General features: G+C 44.2%; 2 long non-coding RNA genes across 2 annotated transcripts; one reads left to right on the top strand and one right to left on the bottom strand.

Annotated features, from left to right (window-relative positions):
• Positions 1 to 4,821: 4,821 nt before the first annotated feature.
• LOC125522706 lies at positions 4,822 to 9,625 on the top strand. Its single transcript, XR_007289935.1, has 3 exons — positions 4,822 to 4,974; positions 5,094 to 5,176; positions 9,281 to 9,625. It is a non-coding gene; the product is annotated as an uncharacterized LOC125522706 (long non-coding RNA).
• LOC125522707 lies at positions 5,559 to 5,788 on the bottom strand. Its single transcript, XR_007289936.1, has 2 exons — positions 5,700 to 5,788; positions 5,559 to 5,659 (listed from the first exon to the last, which is right to left on the bottom strand). It is a non-coding gene; the product is annotated as an uncharacterized LOC125522707 (long non-coding RNA).
• Positions 9,626 to 20,680: the final 11,055 nt, after the last annotated feature.

Below are 20,680 nucleotides of genomic sequence, written 5' to 3' on the forward strand. Positions count from 1 at the left end.
TCTTGTGAGTACCCTCAAGCTTGTCCCTAAATGGCTAAATCAACGCCCTTTAGGCCAGCTTACCTCATCCGCGAACATGAAAAATGTTTGTGAATTTCAAAATGTTTACATGTTTGATTTTTTTTCAAACTCACACTCAACTTGAAAATTTTCACATATTTGTTTTTAGTTGGATTTCTTAAAAAATGAACGGAAATTCAGGAATAACAAAATTTAGAAAATATTTACAAATTAGCAAACAATCATGAATTACAAAATAATGATTTAAAAAATGTTAAAGGACTGTAAAATGTTCATAATAAAAGTTTGAAAATGTTTATGAATTAAAAAACTTTCAGACTAGTTGCAGGTTGAGGGTGGACTTGCAATTAAGAGAGAAAAAATTCAGGCCCAGTTGCGAGTCAATGATGAACTTGAAACTGAGGAAAAAAACAGTTGAGGTCCAGTTGCAAGTCGAAGTTGGATTTGCAACTTGGACATAAAAAGGGTAAGGGCTCGGTTGCAAGGTGGGTTTGACTCTACAACTAAGGCAAAAAAAGGGTCTAGGTTCGGTCGAGCCGAGTTGCGAGTCAATAGTGGACTTGCAACTGAGACCTAAATAATTCAGCTCAGTTACGATTCGATGGTGGACTTACAATTCAGGAAAAGGGGAAGGCCCATTTGCGAGACGAGTGTTGAGGGTGGACTTGCAACTTGAACAAAAATGGATCAGGCCCTAGTTGCATATTGGGCATGGAGTTATAACTCGGATAAATCGCTCACCCCAGTTGCATGTTGATGTGAACTTTTAATTGCATTAGAAAAAACTTGGAGCCCAATTGCAAGTGAGTAGTGAACATGCAATTGGCACTAAGAATGAAAAAATTGATGACGTAAAAGCAAAAACGAAGATGGGCTTGTAACCAAGGCAACAAATAACAAAGCTCAAAAAAGCATCATTGCAAGTAGGGGTGGCCTTGCAACTAGGAGGGTGGACTTGCAAACCAAGGCAAAAAAATTGTGAGCCCATTTACAAGTCGAGTATGGACTTGCAACTGGCATGCCCAGTTGCAAGTGGAGGGTGGACTTGCAACTGAGACAACTACATAAAACTATGAGACCGGCTACAATTCAATGGTGGACTTGCAAATGGGACAACCATGAGCCTGGTTGCGAGTGGAGGGTGAAAAACAAACTACATTCCCAGTTGCAAGTCATGGGTGTACCTGCAACTAGGATGGAAAACAAACTGCGGACCTATTTACAAGTCGAGTGTGGAATTGGAAATGGGATAACTACACAAAAGGATTGGGCTCAGTTGCAATTGTCAAGGGCGAACTTGCAACGGGGACAAAAAAAGGTCATGCCAAGTTGCAAGTTGAGGGTGACTTGCAACTAAACACAAAAAAGGACCGAGGCCTAGGTCGAGCCCAGTTGCGAGTCGATGGTGGACTTGCAACGGTGACAAAAAACCCAGGGCCAGTTGCGAGTCTAGGCTGGACTTGCAACTAGGAACAAAAAATCGAGCGCAGTTGCGAGTTGAGAGTGGACTTGCAACTGAGGCAGAAAAAAGGTCAGGACCAGATTGAGTTGATCGTGTTTGGTGATGGACATACAACTGACATAGGCACTTCCACAAAAACTCTGACAGTAGCAAAAGAAATAGACACTATTACAAGCCCCCAGTTACGAGTCAAGGGTGGACTTGCAACTGGGACAAACTGGAACTACAAAAAAGGCCCCTATTGTGAGTCGATTGTAGACTTTCAAATGGGCAACTACAACAACTACAAGCCTCCCAATTGCAAGTCAATGGTGTACTTGCAATTAACTGGGGCAACTACACAACTACAAGCCCCAGTTGCGAGTCGATGGCTGAGTTGCAACTGAGGCAACTACACCTACTATAAGCCCCTAGTTGTAAGTCAGGGTGGACTTGCAATTAGGGGAACCACACAACTACGAGCCTCCTGATTGCGAGTTAATGGTGGACTAGCAACTGGGACACCTACAATGAAAAAAATCCCAGACCAAGTCGATGTGTGGACTTGCAACAGTGGAAACTATACCACTATAAACTCCTAGTTGTGAGTTGAGGGTGAACTTGCAACTGGGGAAAATTACAACTACAAAAAAGCTCCAGGTATGAATCAATGCTAGAGTTGCAATTGGGCCAACTACAAATACAAAAAGACCTAGTTCCATGTCGATGTGTGGACTTGCAATAGAGGAAACTACACTACTACAAAATAGACCCAGTTGTGAGTCGATGTGTGGACTTGCAACAGGAGCAACTACACTACTACAAGCCCCCAGTTATGAGTCAAGGATGGACTTGCAACTAGGGAAACCTACAATTATAACAAAAGCCCCCCAGTTGCGAGTTGGTAGTGAACTTGTAACTGGGAAACTACAACTACAAAAGAAGTCCCGAGTTGCAAGTTGAGGGTGGACTTGCAACATGGGTAACTACACAACTACAAAGCCCCCAGATGCGGTGGACTTGCATCTAGGGAAACTACAACTATAAAAAATCCCTAGTTGCGAGTCGAGTGTGGACTTATAATTGTGGCAACTACACTACTACAAAGCCCCCAGTTGCGAGTCGATGATGGACTTAGAACTAGTGTAAATTACAAATACAAAAATCCACTAGTTGCGAGTTGGTGGTGGACTTGTAACTACGTTATATACAACTAAAAAAACCCTACTTGCGAGTCGCAGGTCAGGTTCTCCAGTTACGTGTCAAGGATGTACTTGCAACTGAGACGAAAAAAGGGTCAAGCCCAATTGCATGTCGAGGATGGACTTGCAACTATGACAAAAAATAGGTCGGCCTCAGTTATGTATCAATGATGGACTTGCGACTCAGGAAAATTGGTTGAGCCCCCTAGTTATGTGTCGAGGTGAATTTGCAACTTAGGTAAAAAATTGTGGTCAGATCTCCAGTTACAAGTCTGTGGTCAATTTGCAACTAAGAAAGAATTGGTTGGACTCTAGTTGCATGTCATGGTTGACTTGCAACTAGAACAAAAAAAATAGGCAGGCCTAGTTGCCTGAGAAGGGTGCACTTGCAACATAATCTAAAAATATGTCGGGCCAAGTTGCATCTCGATGGTTTTCTTGCAACTGCAATAATCTCTCCATAATAATAAAGCACGGATTGAGTCTCCGGGTTCACCGTCGCGGCGTTTTTGCAAAACACTCCCTCAAGTTTCTGGTAATTAACCCGCGCTCCAGATTTAAGTTAGTAATAAGTAAAAAAACGATTCGTTCTCACCCGAACGGACGGACGCAACGCCCGGTCTCCGCCTGCCCCAATCCCGACTCCAGGCCGTCGTCCCCAACACACCATGAGGACTAAGATGGAGGCGGCGCTGGTCCGGGCCTCCAGGGGGATCGCACCTCCTACGCATGCCCGATCATCCTACTTCTCCTCGCGCTGCTCCTTGCTGTCCCCGCTCGCAGCCATCTCCAACGCCTCCTCCCACGCCTACGCCTTCGCGGGCCGTCAGCCGGTGCCCGCCCAGGATCCCACCTTCTTCGACGATGTCGTCGATGCCATCGTCGACAAGTATGGCTGGGACCCCGACGCCGAGGTCCGGGTTTGGCCGCTCGACGCCGAGGGCGCGCTCGTCGACGCCGTGCAGTGCTACGAGTTCCCCGCCCGCGTGGGGCCCCGCGGTCGCGCTGGCGCGGGCCCGACGGGGTCGACTTCATGACCAGCGATGGCAACCTGGCGTTCGGCTCCGGCGTTAGGGTCCATGACATGGTAGGGCCGTTTGAGCTGGTGGTCTGGGATGGCGCTGGCAGGGGCTGCGCAGAGCTCCAATTGCCGTTGATGAGTGCTGTTTGACTTTTATCTTTGTTGCTTCAGTTTTTTTTGCTTCTGCTTGCTTGCTTGCTATGCTCTTGAAGTTGTGTGGCCTGTAAGATGAAGCAGTTACTACAATTGGTGAATGGTCTAGCTGCTGCTTATCCCTTTTCTGCTTCTGACTTTGAATTGATTGCGTTTGTTGTAGTGTCTGCACCACCGCCCGTTGATTAGAATGCATGTTCCGGCAGTCCACGCATCAATCACTGGCAAATTAAAAAGGCATGAACGCACTAAACAGAAATTCTGTGTAGATGATTCTTGTATATGGCAGTGGCACACGCGCTGGTTGATGAAGCCGCTGGGCCGGAAGGCCCTCTCATTGCCATGCTAATGAGTATCACGACGAACATGGCCCCCACCTCAATGCCTCCCTGTCGGTGGTGAGGTCTGGCCGGATCTGTACAACCTGCAATATTAGTAAAGAAAAAGAATAGCTTGATTGTTCTATGACTCTGTCGTGGATAGGTAATTTGCATCAGAGGTCTATAGGATCTCCGCCATTAGTTTCCCATTAGAAAATTGAGTTACTAAATTAAGGAAGATGTCGAAAGAGAGGTAATCGATGGAATGATATGCATCAGAAGATCCTCATCACTGAAGTAGTACTCCACCAGTCCACCTACAGTTTTGGAACATATAAACACGGCATCAAAGTGCTACCTGGCACCAAATAAAGAGTTCAGGTCAGGGTGTTATACTGCAGCTAAGCAGTATAGTCTGAATTTCTAAGTTTGAGGAGGATTTCAGTGTTTCTAAAGAAAGGGACAAGGATCAGGGCTATAAGATTGTTGAAGGACTCAGAGACATGTACCATGAATCGGGTACAGTATGCTTTCTACCAGTCTTTTCCTTATATTGACTAAACCTTAGTAAATAACTATTTTCAGTTTTCTCATGTAACCTGAACTGCTGCTGGTTTAAATTTCAGTTCCGCAAGCTGCGGAACACATGCTCTGCCACCGTGTCGTCCTACCTGCTTCAGGGCCCTCTACTTCTTCCCCCAAGATTGCCATTATGATTAACAAATCTGACGAGAGCAATTTAATTGGTGACACATCATATTTATTCTGCAACTGCATGTGAATTCTCATCTTGCGCCTACCTCTTTTGCTTACCAGGTTGCAAAATTTCATTAACTTATTTGTCGAAGTATCCTGCAAAATCATTTCTCTTATGGGAATTAGCCTATTGTATTGATCTAACAAGGTCCACTTCAACCTACGTAACAATTATGTAGTGAAGATGGAGAGCTTTAGGCAAAAAAAGAAAAAAAAACTAGCACGTGATCTATGGAGAATAATTTTGACAGCAACTCCAACTGTAAGATTGCTGAAGTTATTTCTATGAAAGTTATTGAGTTTTCTTGATATCTATGTACACTGACATATATCGCAATTAACACTACTAGGGAAAAGGCTACTAGCAGCGCAGGTTTTAGGTGTATCAGCAGCGCGGGGACCGGCGCTACTAATAAGGCGCTACAGCTAATAGTTAGCAGTAGCGTGGGAGAAACCCGCACTACTACTAACTTTGTTAGTAGTAGCGTGTGCCACCCACGCTACTGATATTACAGACTCGCGCTACTACTAATAAAGTAGTAGTAGCGTGCCTACAATACCAGCGCTACTAGTATCCTAAATACTAGTAGCGCACAGTTTTTTCCCACGCTACTACTAACCTATTAGGAATTAAAAAAATAAAATCAACCAATTCCATTCCATCACACAATTCCTCATTGTAGCGGCAACTCATGTATAATTCAAATCACACAGTGTTGTGCGTAGCAACTTGGTAAGCAACTACCTAAGTAAGCTCTACTGCTATTAACTTGGTAAGCAACTACCTAAGTAAGCTCTACTGCTATTACACATCGGGCAGCCTCAATGAGCCGCACCTGACCGACGGCAGCCGCCGTCGTGACTTGCGACACCATCGCGTCCCTCTCCCTGGCCCTCGGTTCCAGCTAGCCTTGATCGATGTCGTCCTCGTGCCTGCCTTGCCACTAGCGGGCTGCTTCTCCTCTGCTCGCCTAGGTACCCTACTTCTCCTCAGCGCTCCCGGGCCCAGGTCCCCTGCTTCTCCTCGCGTCTCCAGTAGCAGCGATCCGGAGGCGGATCCAACAGCACGCCTAGGTCACAGATCCCAGGTCCTCAGTGCTCCAGCAGCAGCGATCTAGGGCCTTCTTCTCCTACTCGTTCTTCTCCTGAGCATGCTCCTACTTCTCCTACAACAAAAGCAACATCAGGTCAATGACAACAGCAGCAGGTCAATAACAACAGCGGCAACTCCTGGGAATGCTTCAATTTAAGTCCATTTCTTTGATCAACAACTTATGCTAAGGACGACGTGCTATCGAACTTTGGAAAGTACAATATGAATATGACAACAGCAGCAGCAGTTTTACAACAAAAACTAAACTACTAAAATTACAGCAAATGCAAGTTAACTGAACATTTTGATCTACTGCAAGTTCATTGATCTCCATTACCTACTGGAGTACTCCATTTTAAGCTACTGAAGCTACTCTAACTATCCTATTTTACTCTAACGGAAACTAAACTAAGCAAGCACTACTGCTTGCAAGTCCTACACTAAACTAAACAATCATGATTTCTAGCAACAGCAATCATCATCTTCAAGTCCTAACTTAATAGCAGCAAAGAGAAGAAGAGAAGAAGAGAAAAGAGGAGAAGAGAAGAAAAGAGATGAGAAGTTTCTATTAAGGAAAAATAATTACTCCTCTCTTCAAATGAATCAAACGAGTAGCTCTATACTACATGTTTAATTAAAGTAACTGAAAATGTTTCTGTTAACTTAAATTAACAGAAAAAGGTTTTATTTGAAGTAACTGAAAAAGGTTTCAGTTAAATTGACTGAAAAAGGTTTCAGTTAACTGAAGAGAGGTTCCATTTAATCCATTTACAGTACTCATAATGCTTGTGCTGCAGTAAAACTACTCCTAATGCTACAACAGTTAACAACAACTGAAATTACTGTAATGTTTAAATATTACAGTACATACTCCACTGAATATTACTGAAACTTAATAGAGGTCGGAAAATATGCTTTGTTTCAGATAAATTTTGACAAATCCAGTGTGACAACTTCATTTCAGTCAAATTTTTTCAAATCCATTGTTACAGGCTAGCAGCAGTAGCTTAGTTATAGAATTGGGAGTAGAAGTTGTTACAGGCTAGTAGTAGTAGCTACAAATTTACAACTTCATTTCAGACAAATTTATAACTTCATTTCAGAATTAGGAGTACAGCTTGATTTCACTAAATCCAGTGTTACAGGTTAGCAGTAGTAGCAAGGGAACTGTAAGATTAACAAAGCTACAGAAAATCAACAAGCTATTTCAAAGGATGATTCATGACTAACAAAGGTTGGCCTTGGCGAAGCTGCACATTCATGACTAAGCTACAGAAGTTGGAGTAACAGAAGCTACAGAAGCTTCACAAGAAGATTAACAAAGACGTGCAAGATTAACAAATCAACTATGGTGTTGGATGGATGGATGGACGACAAGGAGATTACCATGAGGATGACGACGCCGTGGCGGGGCAGGGCCCGCGCTACCAAGGTGGGGGCACCATTAGGACGACGACGCCGCTCCGCTGGTCCGGCGCTCTGCTACTCCAGCGTCGCTCTAGATCCGCCGCTTGGGCCACACTCCAGGTCCGCTGCTCCACATCCAACGCCTCCATCGCTCACATACAGCACGGGCGCAAGCCTCCATCGCATAGAAGCTCATCACCGGCGCAAAAAAAAACTCAATCTTTTCACCTAAGTACGTTGGTGGACACCTTCAGACAGATGTGGGAATTAATCCCTGCAGCATTAATCAAGGATACAACAAAAAATTGTCAAGGGGAAATCTTGGTGCAGTAGCACGACAAAAACTGAACTTGAGTAAAGTAAACCTGGTTGCGTAATCACTTATTAGATTGACCGAACTTATTCTTTGCACAAATGAGAAATCTGAAGCCCTTCTTGTACTTTTGCCGCTGCTACTAGTACAACCTAAGCACTAACAACCAATGAGCAAGAAATATAATGCAGGAAGAAAAGAATACATCCATCTGAAGCCCTTCACATGAACCAGATCCTCTTACACGTGCAGAATATCAACATTGGCCAACTAAAATCAGTCAAAAACATGGATTTCACATGCAGGTCAGCAGTAAATCATGCATCTACGCAGGTCAACTAGGATAAGCAGGTGAACAAAATCTTCATCTAACGAGGAAACTCTGATGAAAGATACCATCTCTTGCTCTGTATCTTCTGTAGACATTCTTACACTGAATTTATGAACACATTCTTCTACTATCCACTACTTACTAGTCACAGGGATTGAATGCTAAAATCAAGGTACTACAACAATCTAGTCTAGATAAACAACACAGGGCGCAGGGGGAAGTCCTCTTCGTAACAAAATCTCGCGGAAACCGCCTCATTAGTTGGAATTAGGATGCCATGGCAAGACGAACTGAAAAAGGGAAAAAGGCGGCCGCACTAACCTTGATGAACTCGGCGGGGACGCCGCAGACGCGCTCGACGAGCAGGCCGGCGCCCTCGAGCTCGCACACCAGGCACGCCACGCTGTCCTTCCCCGCTTGCACACGACCTGCCAAATCGAATCCAAGGGGGTCAGGGGCTGCCTGCGGTGAAGAGAAAGAGAGGATGATGGGGAACCTCACCTCCATGGCATCGGTCCGCACTAGCAGCAGCAGGAGGAGGGTTGGAGGAGCAAGTAGTAGGACCACCGGCGGGCCGTTTGCATCGGCGGCGGGCAAGAGGGAGCCCTCCCCGTGCCGTGCCGCACCCGGAGAAGGGGGCCCCTAGCTAGGGTTTGGGGCCGGCACAAGGGCACGGCGAGGAGGAGGATCCGCACGTGAGGTGGGGGGTGCCGGTGGTGGGGTTGGGGGAGAGGAGGTCGTCGGCATCGGTGGTGGCGGGGTTGGTTGGGGGAAACGTGGGGAGTGGAGGACGAGGAGAGGCGTCGTGGGAGAGAAAGGCAAAGCAGGGGTGAGAGGCTGAGGTGGGGCGGCAAGGAGATAACTTAACAGTAGCGTTGGGTTTATACCCCACGCTAATCCAACGCTACTACTATGGTATGTCTTGGGTGCACGGTTGAGACCATTTAGTAATAGCGTGGGATTTATAACCCGCGCTGCTACTATCAACTTAGTTGTAGCGTGGGTTTATAACCCGCGCTACTACTATGGCTAGTCCGGAGGGGCACGGTGAAAATCACTTAGTAGTAGCGAGGGTTATAAAACCGCGCTACTACTATCAACTTATTAGTAGCGCGGTTCCTTTAAGCTCGCTACTGCTAGTTAGCAGTAGCACCAGTTTTTAAACCGCGCTGCTGCTAATATTCTGTGTATAACGTTTTCCCTAGTAGTGTAATGTTGGCAGATGCAATGGAGTACACTTGATGCAATCAATTCTGGTGTGTGTGTGTGTGTGATGCAATGACGTGTGAATAACAACAGAAAAATATGCCTGAGGAGTATGGGTATGTAGTAACATTTCTCTGTTATTTTCGGAACAACTTGGAATATCTTATTGGTAGTTTATATACAAAGTCATTTTGATAATTATCATGCTGCAAACCTACATAGTTTTCTATATTAATCATGTCATGTTAAAATATAAAAGTTATAGCTTCAATAAATTGATAAAATACAGATTTGGGCTTTACATATTTATTGAATATATATTTACATATGAATACGTCGTTACAGTCGGACTCTAGCGAGCAGCAGTGGTTGTTATACCCGACCAGGTAACTTGCTACTGTTGGTGAAACTCTCTTGTGCAGAAACGCCGATCTTGAAATCTTGATCCTACTTATAGGCCGTATTGCAAGCAATGTACTCATGTTTTACTGAACATATAGGTAACATGAAATTTTGATCTTCTCCCATCACTAAAAGTTGTGTTTTAAACTTGCAAAAGCATTGCTAAGCCTATTCAATCATTTCTATTTTACCCTAGATTTCACTCCATACCATAATTGAGATACAAATGGGCGTTACTGATGTCGAGGAGAAGAGTTAGAAGCTCTTGGATTGAGAATGTGAGATTTATATAGGTTCAGTAGAACAAAAAGTTTCAGATTCTCTACTCCAGATACAACGGGAGACCTCTGATGTCATAGTTGGCACGGACATTTAGCAATAAATTTGTGCCTGCCTGGACATTATTACTATTAAACTATGAATAATGATTTTTGCAACTGTAGGAGAATTTCTTTGCCGCATCACAAGAAAAACAATTTGAAACAGAAAAGTGTACTGAACCTTCTAATTATTGTATGAACTTGCTTCACTTAATTTAAGAAGTACACATACTGCTAGCATTTGCATCACATCGGGCAGCCTATTATCGAGAGATCTGACTTCATCAGGATTGCGGGTTCGTGACTTAATCCTGATTGGGTATGCTGGCTGCCCGTACAGGATTAACACGCCTATATGCGGCGACCCGCGGCTACTCCTCCCAGCCCCGGATATGCTCTTCCGCCACCTGCGACCCGCAGCTCCAATGATCCACGACAAGGGATGACGACCAACTCGGCTGCCCCTCCCTTGTGCAGCTCCCTCTGAGGCAGTAGCAGCTTTCGCACGAGGCCACTACGGTGCCACCTATGCTGTCCTGAAGTTCCCTCAGATTCGACAGTTTCAGTTTCGTCAGATTTAGTTTCATCAGATTCAGAAAATTCAGTTCATCAGTTTCATCAAAGTTTCAGTTGTCAGTTAATTTGTCAGGCACGTTGGCACTCGCGCACGTCGTCTGCTTCCTCACATCACTCGCTCACATAGCGCACCTGCCGATCCAAACAACGGCTTGGTCAGGGATCGGACTGGACCAGACGGTGTCCACCATGACCTCAAGGCGATGCCCGAGTCCTAGTGCGTGTAAGTTACACCAGCCTTTGATTTATATATCCACCGTCCACTGATCAGTGACCTGAAAAGGTTGGGCGCTCTGAGCTAGCACATAAGCTGATTGATGAGATGGATTGAAATGCTTTTGATTTGTTAGGCCGTCAATATTCCAAACTGAAGTCCAAGGAAGAACGATCAGGAACAGCAGGTAAGAAGACCATGAGTTAGTTGTCTTACAGGCATGCACGTGCACAAGGTGCTGATACATAGTTGCAGATTTCCAATGGACGCTGGTATTGTCGGCTGACATCTCCGGGGATGTACATCATGATGGTTACCAAGACACGACAATGATCTCAATGCCACAAACCTGAATGGAATACCATAACTGCAGACCTGATCACAATGCTACAGACTTGAATGAAATACCATGATTGCAGGCCTTTGCTGATTTGCGTTTTCCATTGATCTTCAGTGCACTAAAGAATAGTGAAATCTTGGCATCTGATTCATTTTGCAGGCTATGCTTTTAACTCAATGAAAATGTGCATTGTTAGTTGACCTTATTGTCTGTTTGTAGCTAATTGGGAGACAAACATGGGCAATGAGCAGCCTTTTGATCACAGTGCAATCAAGGACTCACATATTCACTGATGAATCTACCTCTATTTGGTACTGTGTATATACCTGAAAATAGTAGCATTGGCTTTGCATATTTATTTTCTAAATCAGCAACACTGTATTAGGGTCTTCATCGGCAATGTACATAGTGATGCTTAACTGCCGGTTTGAATTATTGGATGCATCTATTGTGAGACATTCATGTGTTGTCATAGTGACTTGCCTGCACTCATTGTTGATCGCTAAGAAGTGAGTTGGTCCAGAGATTGCAGCTGAGATGGAGCTCAGCAGGACAACTAGACATGCACAGCTTGGTATTAGTCTTATCTAAAAATTTACATATTAGTCTTATCTAAAAATTTACATTATTTTGCAGGTGTGATCCATAGAGGAGATCACATTTCCAGTCCAGTCATAAATTATTATAATTATTTTACTCATGTTCATACTAAATTTGAAACGGGTCAATCCACAAGCTGATCCTCGGTTCATTTTTGAACTATATCCATGTGTTCTATCAAGGATCATTTTGGCGCATATGGAAAAGACAAGCAATTTTGTTACCAGAATTATCGTATTTGTAAGGTCAATCACCCATGGGTTCTGCACTTCACTAGAAATAATTTGTACCCTTGACCTGATAAGTTGTTGTTGTATTATGAATTATTCATAGTATGAGACCAAATTTATTGTTTTAGTTTCATACAATTTTTTGTTCTTTGATAAATGGAGATTGTCATTGTCTTCCGTTTGCATGCCAGAATTTAGCGGTTCATTGTAACAGTTATTTGGCTTGATATTTATCTGTTTAGATGCGTGGGTTCAAGGATATTAATATCCTGTTGCAACGCCTCCCTGGGTGGCAACGTTCTGATGTTGCCGTGCCATGCAGTCGGATGTTTTGAGTTTTCTTCATAGCGAAACATGGGGGTTGTGCTTGCATATATATTTCTTAGAAAAATTGAGTGCATGCTAAATAAAATTCTCTCCCATTGCAACGCACGGGCATTTGTGCTAGTAAAAATAAAAGAGACAAGCTGCAGTTTGCATGTCGGTGGTCGACTTGCAACTAGAATAAAAATAAATAAAACGGTGAACCCAGTTAGGAGTACACTTGCAAGAAAGACCAAAATGGTTTGGGCCCAGATGCATGTCGGTGATCGACTTGCAACTAGAACAAGAATAATAAAAAGACAGAAGGTTCTTACATGTTAGGGTTAGACTTGCAAACAAAAAATAAAAACCAGAAATGGGTCGTTGCCCATCATTGTACTGTTTAGAAACTTGGCCGGGTCGCCTCTACTCCCAAGACAAAGAGCAATGGGATAGAGAGAGCCAAGAGACAGAACCAACGAGCCAGCGGTCAACTCATCTCTTCAACTTATACAGACAACTCTTCTCTTCAACTACAACATAGCGAAAAAAAGACGATGAAAAACAGCCCAAAAAAGAAAGACGCACGGTATGATGGGGTGTAAAATGAACAACAGACGAGTGACACTTGACGTGCGGGACAAAACAACCCCGATCAAAGAATTGCATACAATTTATAGGGACAAATCAAATGAACTGAAACTTAGATGAGCCATCACACTCATCTATAAGAGTAGCAATTTTGATACATGATTTACTATTCCATGGACACGTTGCATAGATGGATACAAATCAAAACAATGAAAAAAAATGCATGACCAATCATACGGTATATACACACACAAAGGAGGTGCCTGCACACATCATCTGATATATACACATATTATAGTGTCGCAAGGGGGAGAAAAGAAATGAAAAGAAGACAAAAAAATACCTCACAAACTGCAACAACTGCAATGCATCGAGACAATACAACAATAGACAAAAAATTAAAAAAATACAGAAATGAAAGGCATCTCACGCTAGCACACACATGGGCTAGCCCATGCTGGCACGCCGCATGCACATCCTGTGCGGGCTGCGTGAGCGCACGCTATAAATCGCCAGATCGTACAATCAAAGCGAACAAATCATCAGATGATATGTGCACGAATTTTGAAAACAAATCTAACAATGAGGAATTTATATGTGAGATAGCTATTTCACATCTAGATGTGAAATAGCAAATCCGCTTACGTTTAAGTTAAAGATTAGGAGTCAGAGATAGGATTGGTTTAAACCATGTACGACTTGTCCCCTACTCCAAGTCTCTCTCTCATATCGTACACTATATATATTCCACACCTGGGTCAGATCAATACAACGACAATATTCATCCATCCTATCATTCTACATGGTATCAGAGCACCGAGCCAGATTCCACACCATGCACATGGCGGACGTCTATCGAACCGACGCATCGAACCTGCATCAAGCTACCGATCTGCAACTACACCGACACCTCCCGTGCCGAACGACATCGAGTAGTACGACTACGCCAGGCTACGAGCCAACATACTTCTTTGACACGACATGACATTGACACCCCGTTGCCATGAGGGACGCCTCCAAGCAAAAAATCATCATCGACACGCCGCTGCAGTGTCAACGCCGACACTTCATCGCTAAGGTCTTCATCAACGTGGTCTTCACCAACATCATCATTGACACACCGCTCGCTGCCTCGTCCACAAGATGGACAACTAGCGTCCTCTGACAGATTTTTCTGCAAGATGCGACCTCGACGACGGCAATGACCGCGCCACGACGACGGCATCGACCGCGTCATCCACGATGGCATGACTACATCGACACAGTGTCACTATAGTGACAACCCTACATGGCCACACGGTTCTGGCCAAACCGATGTGTGCTCGATGATCTTCCTCTGGTCTTGGCCAAACCGGTGGACTCATCGCCGGCGGCACCCTCTCACATCCGCAAGGTGCATCGTCCACGACTGCAGCTCCATCATAACGCATTTTTTTGCACCTCCGGCTTTGTGCGGCTTCATCATCCATGACGACCACACCATCGACCACAACTACCTCGACCACGGTTACATCACCATGATCGGCTACCTTGACATTGACATTAATGGCTACGTCTACAACAACACATCAGCAACCACTCCACTCAACAACGTCCACGTCATCACTAGCGTCCACGCCACTCCCGCTGTGACTGCGGGAGGGAATAGAGGAGAAGGCAGGAAGGCACCAAAAGGGGACGCAGTCACCGCCCTTGGTGCCGACCCATTAGAGGCGCAGTTGATGATGGTGTAGCGGAGAAGACGATGGAAGTACAAGAGTTCAAATTCAGTCGTCATCGTCTGCTTCATTCCCGTTACGACTGAGGGGGAATGTTAGAAGTATAATTATGTTTAAGTTAGAGATTAGGAGTTAGAGATAGGATTGGTTTAAACCATGTACGACTTGTCCCCTACTCCAAGTCTCTCTCTCATATTGTACTTTATATATATTCCACACCTGGGTCAGATCAATACAACAAAAATATTCATCCATCCTATAATTTCTACAAGCGCATCTATTTCTGTATACCCACTGGTTTGCAGACCAAAAGGTTTGCACTCACGTAGCAGGATCCCTCGTGAGAGAAACAGCTGTTGTCGTCGCCGCCTAGGGTTCATCCCATGCCGTCACTATCGCCTAGGATTCCTCCCGCGCTGCCATCTCCGCCTCCCTCCTTTCTTTTGTTTGGCGGCTACGTCGACAACTAGTGGAGTAGGGGCCCGACCTCTTCGTTGTTTTCTTAGTGGTAAGGTGACGGCACAATGACATGCTAGAATAAGGTCTTCTTGGTCTCTTCATACCTGCGGTTGTCAATGAAAGGGCCTGTGTTTGGAGAGCTGCCCCTACTCACATATTTGTACACTACAAAAAAAGACACATCCATGACATTTTGGGCCGAACGAATTTTTTTCTGTCATACTTATGACACTTCTATGAAGATAATTGTGACAAAACCCAGTATCATCATAGATGTGGTGGGATCCTACTTCTATGACAAAAAATCATGACAGAAAATGGGCTTTTTGTCCTGAGCGGGCCGGAGACGCAGCTGTATGACATTCTTTGGGCCGTCCATGATGGAGAAAACCGTGGTAGAAGCGAGGGCGCGGAAAATATCAGGGAGTTCCCGGTACGGTGGGTGGTCGGGGGCCGAGCGATGCGCGTTTCTCTCGTACGTACGCGTGTGTGTGCGAGGCGTTGTGCTCTAACTAAACCCGAGCGAGGCGTTGGGCTCTAACTGAACCCAAGTGATTGCACTGCAAGCTACGCGTTATTGAACCCGAGCAATCGATTGATGGCTGTTAAATGAACCCGATCGAGCGATTCCTTCGCTACTGCTGCTAACTGAAGCCGACCGATGCTGCCTCTGGATGAACAGTGAGCGTTGTTGGGGGGTTTGGATGAACAGTTCCCGGTGGTGGTTGGATGAATAGGAACCCGTGGTAGTAGAGGCCCTTGCCGCTGGATGAACAGTACCCCGATCAATCGAGCCGGTGGATGAACAGGACCTCGTGGAGGGCTGGATGAACAGGACCCGTGGAGGGCTGGTTGAACAGGACCCCATGGAGGGCTGGTTGAACAGTAGCCGGTGGAGGGCTGGATGAACAGTAGCCCATGGAGTGGTGGTTGAACAGGACCCCATGGAGAGGGCTGGTTGAACAGTAGCCAGTTGAGGATGGATGAACAGAAGCCAGTGGATGAACAGTCGCAGGTGGAGGTTGGAGGAGGTCGACGGTGGATGAACAGTAGCCCGTGGAGGCTAGAGGAGGTCGAAGGTGGAGATAAACAGTATCCCATGGAGTCCCGTTTTGCGGTACGCCACACCCCTCCCGATGAACAGGACCCCCGTTTCGACTGTAGCGCTCTAACACAAGTCTGTTTCCTCCGTTTTGTGGTACGCCACACCCCTCCCGGTCAACAGGACCCCGTTTCGACCGTAGAAGGTCCAACAGAAGTCCGTTTCCTCCGTTTTGCGGTACGCCAGACCCCTCCCGATGAACAGGATCCCGTTTCGACCGTGGCCGGTTGAACACAATGCCGTTTCCTCCGTTTTGCGATACGCCAGGCCTCGTTTCCATCGGCTGTTCCATCCAAGCCGGTTGGCTCCCGATGAACAACACGCGTCCCGTTGCCTCCCGATGAACACAAGCATTTCGTTGCCTCCCCATGAACACAAGACGACGCAGTTTCTCCGTTCCGACCCAGCCATGTACACATGCCCTGGCCGTACATATGCGCGAGTAGGCGTTAGATACCCCGCACGTATGTACGTACGTGGCCGTATTTTCTTTCCTGCACCCTGGTCGCTGTATGTACGTGTACATGCTACGTGCGCGCCTCTACTACGACATGAGCCCTTCCTTGCACGGCCACGGTTCATCGCTGCAGCCTGCAGACAGACGATCGACCAGTATGTACGTACACGTTCGCGACCAGAATGACAATGCTATGTACGCTTCGACGATGTGGGTCCCGACTGTCAGGCATTTCCTTGCGTGCGAAGATGTAGCTGGTGGGTCCTAGCAGTCAGGGGCAAATCATTTTTCCCGTAATATGGACGCACTGATACGTCTCCAACGTATTGATAATTTATGAAGTATTCATGCCAAGTTTACAATAGTTTTATATGATTTTTGTATGACTTGATTAGATCTAACCTGGATGACGCTGTTTTCAGCAGAACTATCGTGGTGTTGTTTTTGTGCAGAAATAAAAGTTCTCGGAATGCGATGAAAATCAACGGAGAATTTTTCTGGAAACTATAAAAAATACTGGAACAGAAATCTACCGGAGGGGAGCCCCGTGGGCCCCACGAGGGTGGGGGGCGCGCCCCTATGCTTCATGGACTACCCGTGGGCCCCCTGACTTGTTCTCGACGCCAACCACTCCTATAAATACCCAAACCTCCAGAAATTAACCTATATCAAAAGTTCCATCGCCGCAAGCCTCTGTAGCCACGAGAAATCGATCTAGGCCCTCTCTGGCACCCTGCCGGAGGGGGCCATCATCACCGAAGGCTATGGAGGAGGATCCCAGAGGGGCCGTCATCGCCATGAAGGCCAAGATCTAGAGAGAGAACCTCTCCCCATCCAGGGGGAGGCCATGGAGGAGGAAGCACAAAGGGGAGAACCTCTCCTCCTCTCTCTTGGTGGCGCCGGAGTGCCATCGGGAGGGGAATCATCGCCGCGGAGATCGTCTTCATCAACATCACCATCCTCATCTCTTTTACGCGGTCCACTCTCCCGCACCCCGCTGTAATCCCTACTTGAACATGGTTCTTTATGCCACATATTCCAATGATGTGTTGCTATCCTATGATGTTTTGAGTAGATATCCTTTGTCTTCGGGTTGATTGTTGATCTAGATTGGTATGAGTTGTATGTTTTATTTTGGTGCTGTCCTATTGTGCCCTCCGTGTCACGCAAGCATGAGGGATTCCCGCAGTAGGGTGTTGCAATACGTTCATGATTCGCTTATAGTGGGTTGCTTGAGTGACAGAAGCATAAACCTGAGTAAGGGGGTTGTTGCGTATGGGATAAAGGGGACTTGATGCTTTCATGCTATGGTTGGGTTTTACCTTAATGATCTTTAGTAGTTGCGGATGCTTGCTAGAGTTCCAATCATAAGTGCATATGATCCAAGGAGAGAATGTATGTTAGCTTATGCTCCCTCATATGAAATTGCAATGACGACCACCGGTCTTGTTAACGATTGCCTAGGATAATTCTGCACACCGACCCATCATTATTCCACACTCACTATTTATATTATTTAGTAATATATTATAAATTTACGATAACAACACCTACTTTTATATTTTAGCTCTCCGATATCATGCAAAGGTATCCTCTTCATACCCACAACATAGTTTTATTTCTTGTTTCTAGTTGGAAGCAAACGTTCGGTGTACATAGAGTCGTATCAGTGGCAGATAGGACTTGAGAGAATATTGATATTACCTTCAGCTCCTTGTGGGTTTCAAACTCCATACTTATCACTTCCACCTTTGGGAATTGCTACGATGATTCCCTGCACTTGGGGATTATCAAGCTCTTTTCTGGCGCCATTGCCGGGGAGCAATAGCGTGGGGTTGATATTCTCGTGTGTGCTTGTTTGCTTTCTTCACTAAGTAGATTTTGTTTTTCCTTTTTGTTTCTGTTTAGTTGTGGGTGAAATATACAAAAAAAATTAAAATAATGGAGATACAAAAAAATTACTCGCCACTCATACCTAAAAAGTTTTTCAATAAGAGAAGTGATTGAAAGGTTATGCATTGGAGAAGTGAGGGTCGACCATGAACACTTGTGTTCATGCTCATGGAAACAATGTAAAATTTTTCATGGAAGCTTCTCTGAAAATAATTATCCCCTTGTATATATCCATTGTATAATAAAAATAATGTGCCAAGCTTCGGTTTTAGGATGATTAGATTGCTTGTTTACTATGTGTAGTAAAAAACAGAAACTTTGTCTATAGCGCGTGATTTTACATTTTTACTAGAAAGTAAAATGGGTCTGAAATTTTTTGCACATTACTTCTGTACAAATTGTTTAAATTGTCATATATTTTTGGAATTTTTTGGAGTTACAGAAGTAGACTAAACTTCCAGATTACTACGGACTGTCCTGTTTCTGACAGATTCTTTTTTCTATGTGTTGATCGCTTATTTTGATGAATCTATGAGTAGTATCGGGGGGTATGAACCATGGTGAAGTTGGAATACAGTATGTATAGTTCTAATATGAAATTGGAATGAGTTTGCAACAGTACCTAAAGGTAGTGATTTTCTTTATTATACTAACAGATCTCACAAAGTTTTTGTTAAAGTTTTGTGTGGATGAAGTGTTCGAAGAATGAGGAGTTACCGATGTGGGAAGAATAAAGAGAGGCAAGAGCTCAAGCTCGGGGATGGCCAAGGCACCCCAAGTAAATATTCTATGGATACTCAACCATCTATGCTTGGGGATGCCCCGGATGGCATCCCATCTTTCTTCTTCAACAATTATCGGTATACCTCGGTTTTGTTTTGTTCACATGATTTGTGTCCTTTGTGTTTTTTTTTGTTTTTCCTTTAAGAACTATGCTAGTATTAGATAGCCCTTTATTGATTTATAGAACACTTCATGTGCTTCACTTATATCTTTTAAGTATGATCTTATAGAATTGCTCTTTGTGCTTCACTTAAATCTTTTGAGTATGGTTTTATAGAGTGCTTCGTGTGCTTCACTTATATATTTTGAGCTTGGATATTGGTTAGTCTATATTAATTGTAGGATGCTCCGTGAACTTCACTTATATCTTTTGGAGTCTGAATAGTACTATCATCTAAAGTGGATTTAGAAGAAGGTTGCTCCTACTATTCTGAATGAGAAGAATTTTGCTTATGTGAAGACTAGTAAAATGTGTATGCTTGTAGATCATGAACAGAATGCTTTATGTGCTGGTTATATTGTTGAACTCATTCATTATGCTACTGAAAATTATTATGAGGGAGGAATACATGCTTGTAGGAGTTGCAATAATATCAAGTTTCCTCTCTATGTGCTTAAAGTTTTGAAGTTATACTTGTTCTGCCTTCCTATGCTAGTTGATTCTTGTTCCCATAAATTGTGTGCTCACAAAATCCCTAGGCATAGGAAGTGGGTTAGGTTCGAATGTGCTAGTCATATTTTTCATGATGCTCTCTTTATGTTTCAATTCTTATCTTTTATGTGAGCATCATTGAAATCATCATGCCTAGCTAAAAGGCATTAAAGAAAAGCGCTTGTTGGGAGACAACCCAATATTTACCCTTACTGTTTTTGTGTGTTCTCATGATTAAGCTACTGTATTAATCATGTATTATATCTTTTTTTCAATAAAATGCCAAGTAAGACCTTTGGGAAGACTTGGGTGAAAGTTAATGTGATCTTGCTGTAAAAAACAGAAACTTTGAGCTCACGAAATTAGCTGTCATTTTTTTACAGAAGAGTGCGATTGAGTTGATTCTATTTTCAGAAGATTAATAGACAAATTCCTCACGTCCATCAATTTATTTCATAATTTTTGGAGTAGCAGAATTATGGTTGGTGTTCATATCATTATAGACTGTTCTGTTTCTGACAGATTCTGTTTTCATTGCATAGTTTGCTTGTTTTCTAGTTTCTATGGCTTATATTTCTCAATATAAATTGTTGAAATGATATGGTAAAGTAGGAATTGTGTGAGAAAAATTATGAATCTTGTCTTTGACAGTACCAAAGTGAATGGTTTACTCTTTATCATACTAACCTATCTCACGAAGTTCCATTAAGTTTTGTGTGATTGAAGTTTTCAAGCTTTGGGTGAGATATCGATATGAGGAGAATAAGGAGTGGAAA

Source organism: Triticum urartu, chromosome 7 (assembly GCF_003073215.2).
Source record: "Triticum urartu cultivar G1812 chromosome 7, Tu2.1, whole genome shotgun sequence".
Lineage (NCBI taxonomy): Eukaryota > Viridiplantae > Streptophyta > Magnoliopsida > Poales > Poaceae > Triticum > Triticum urartu.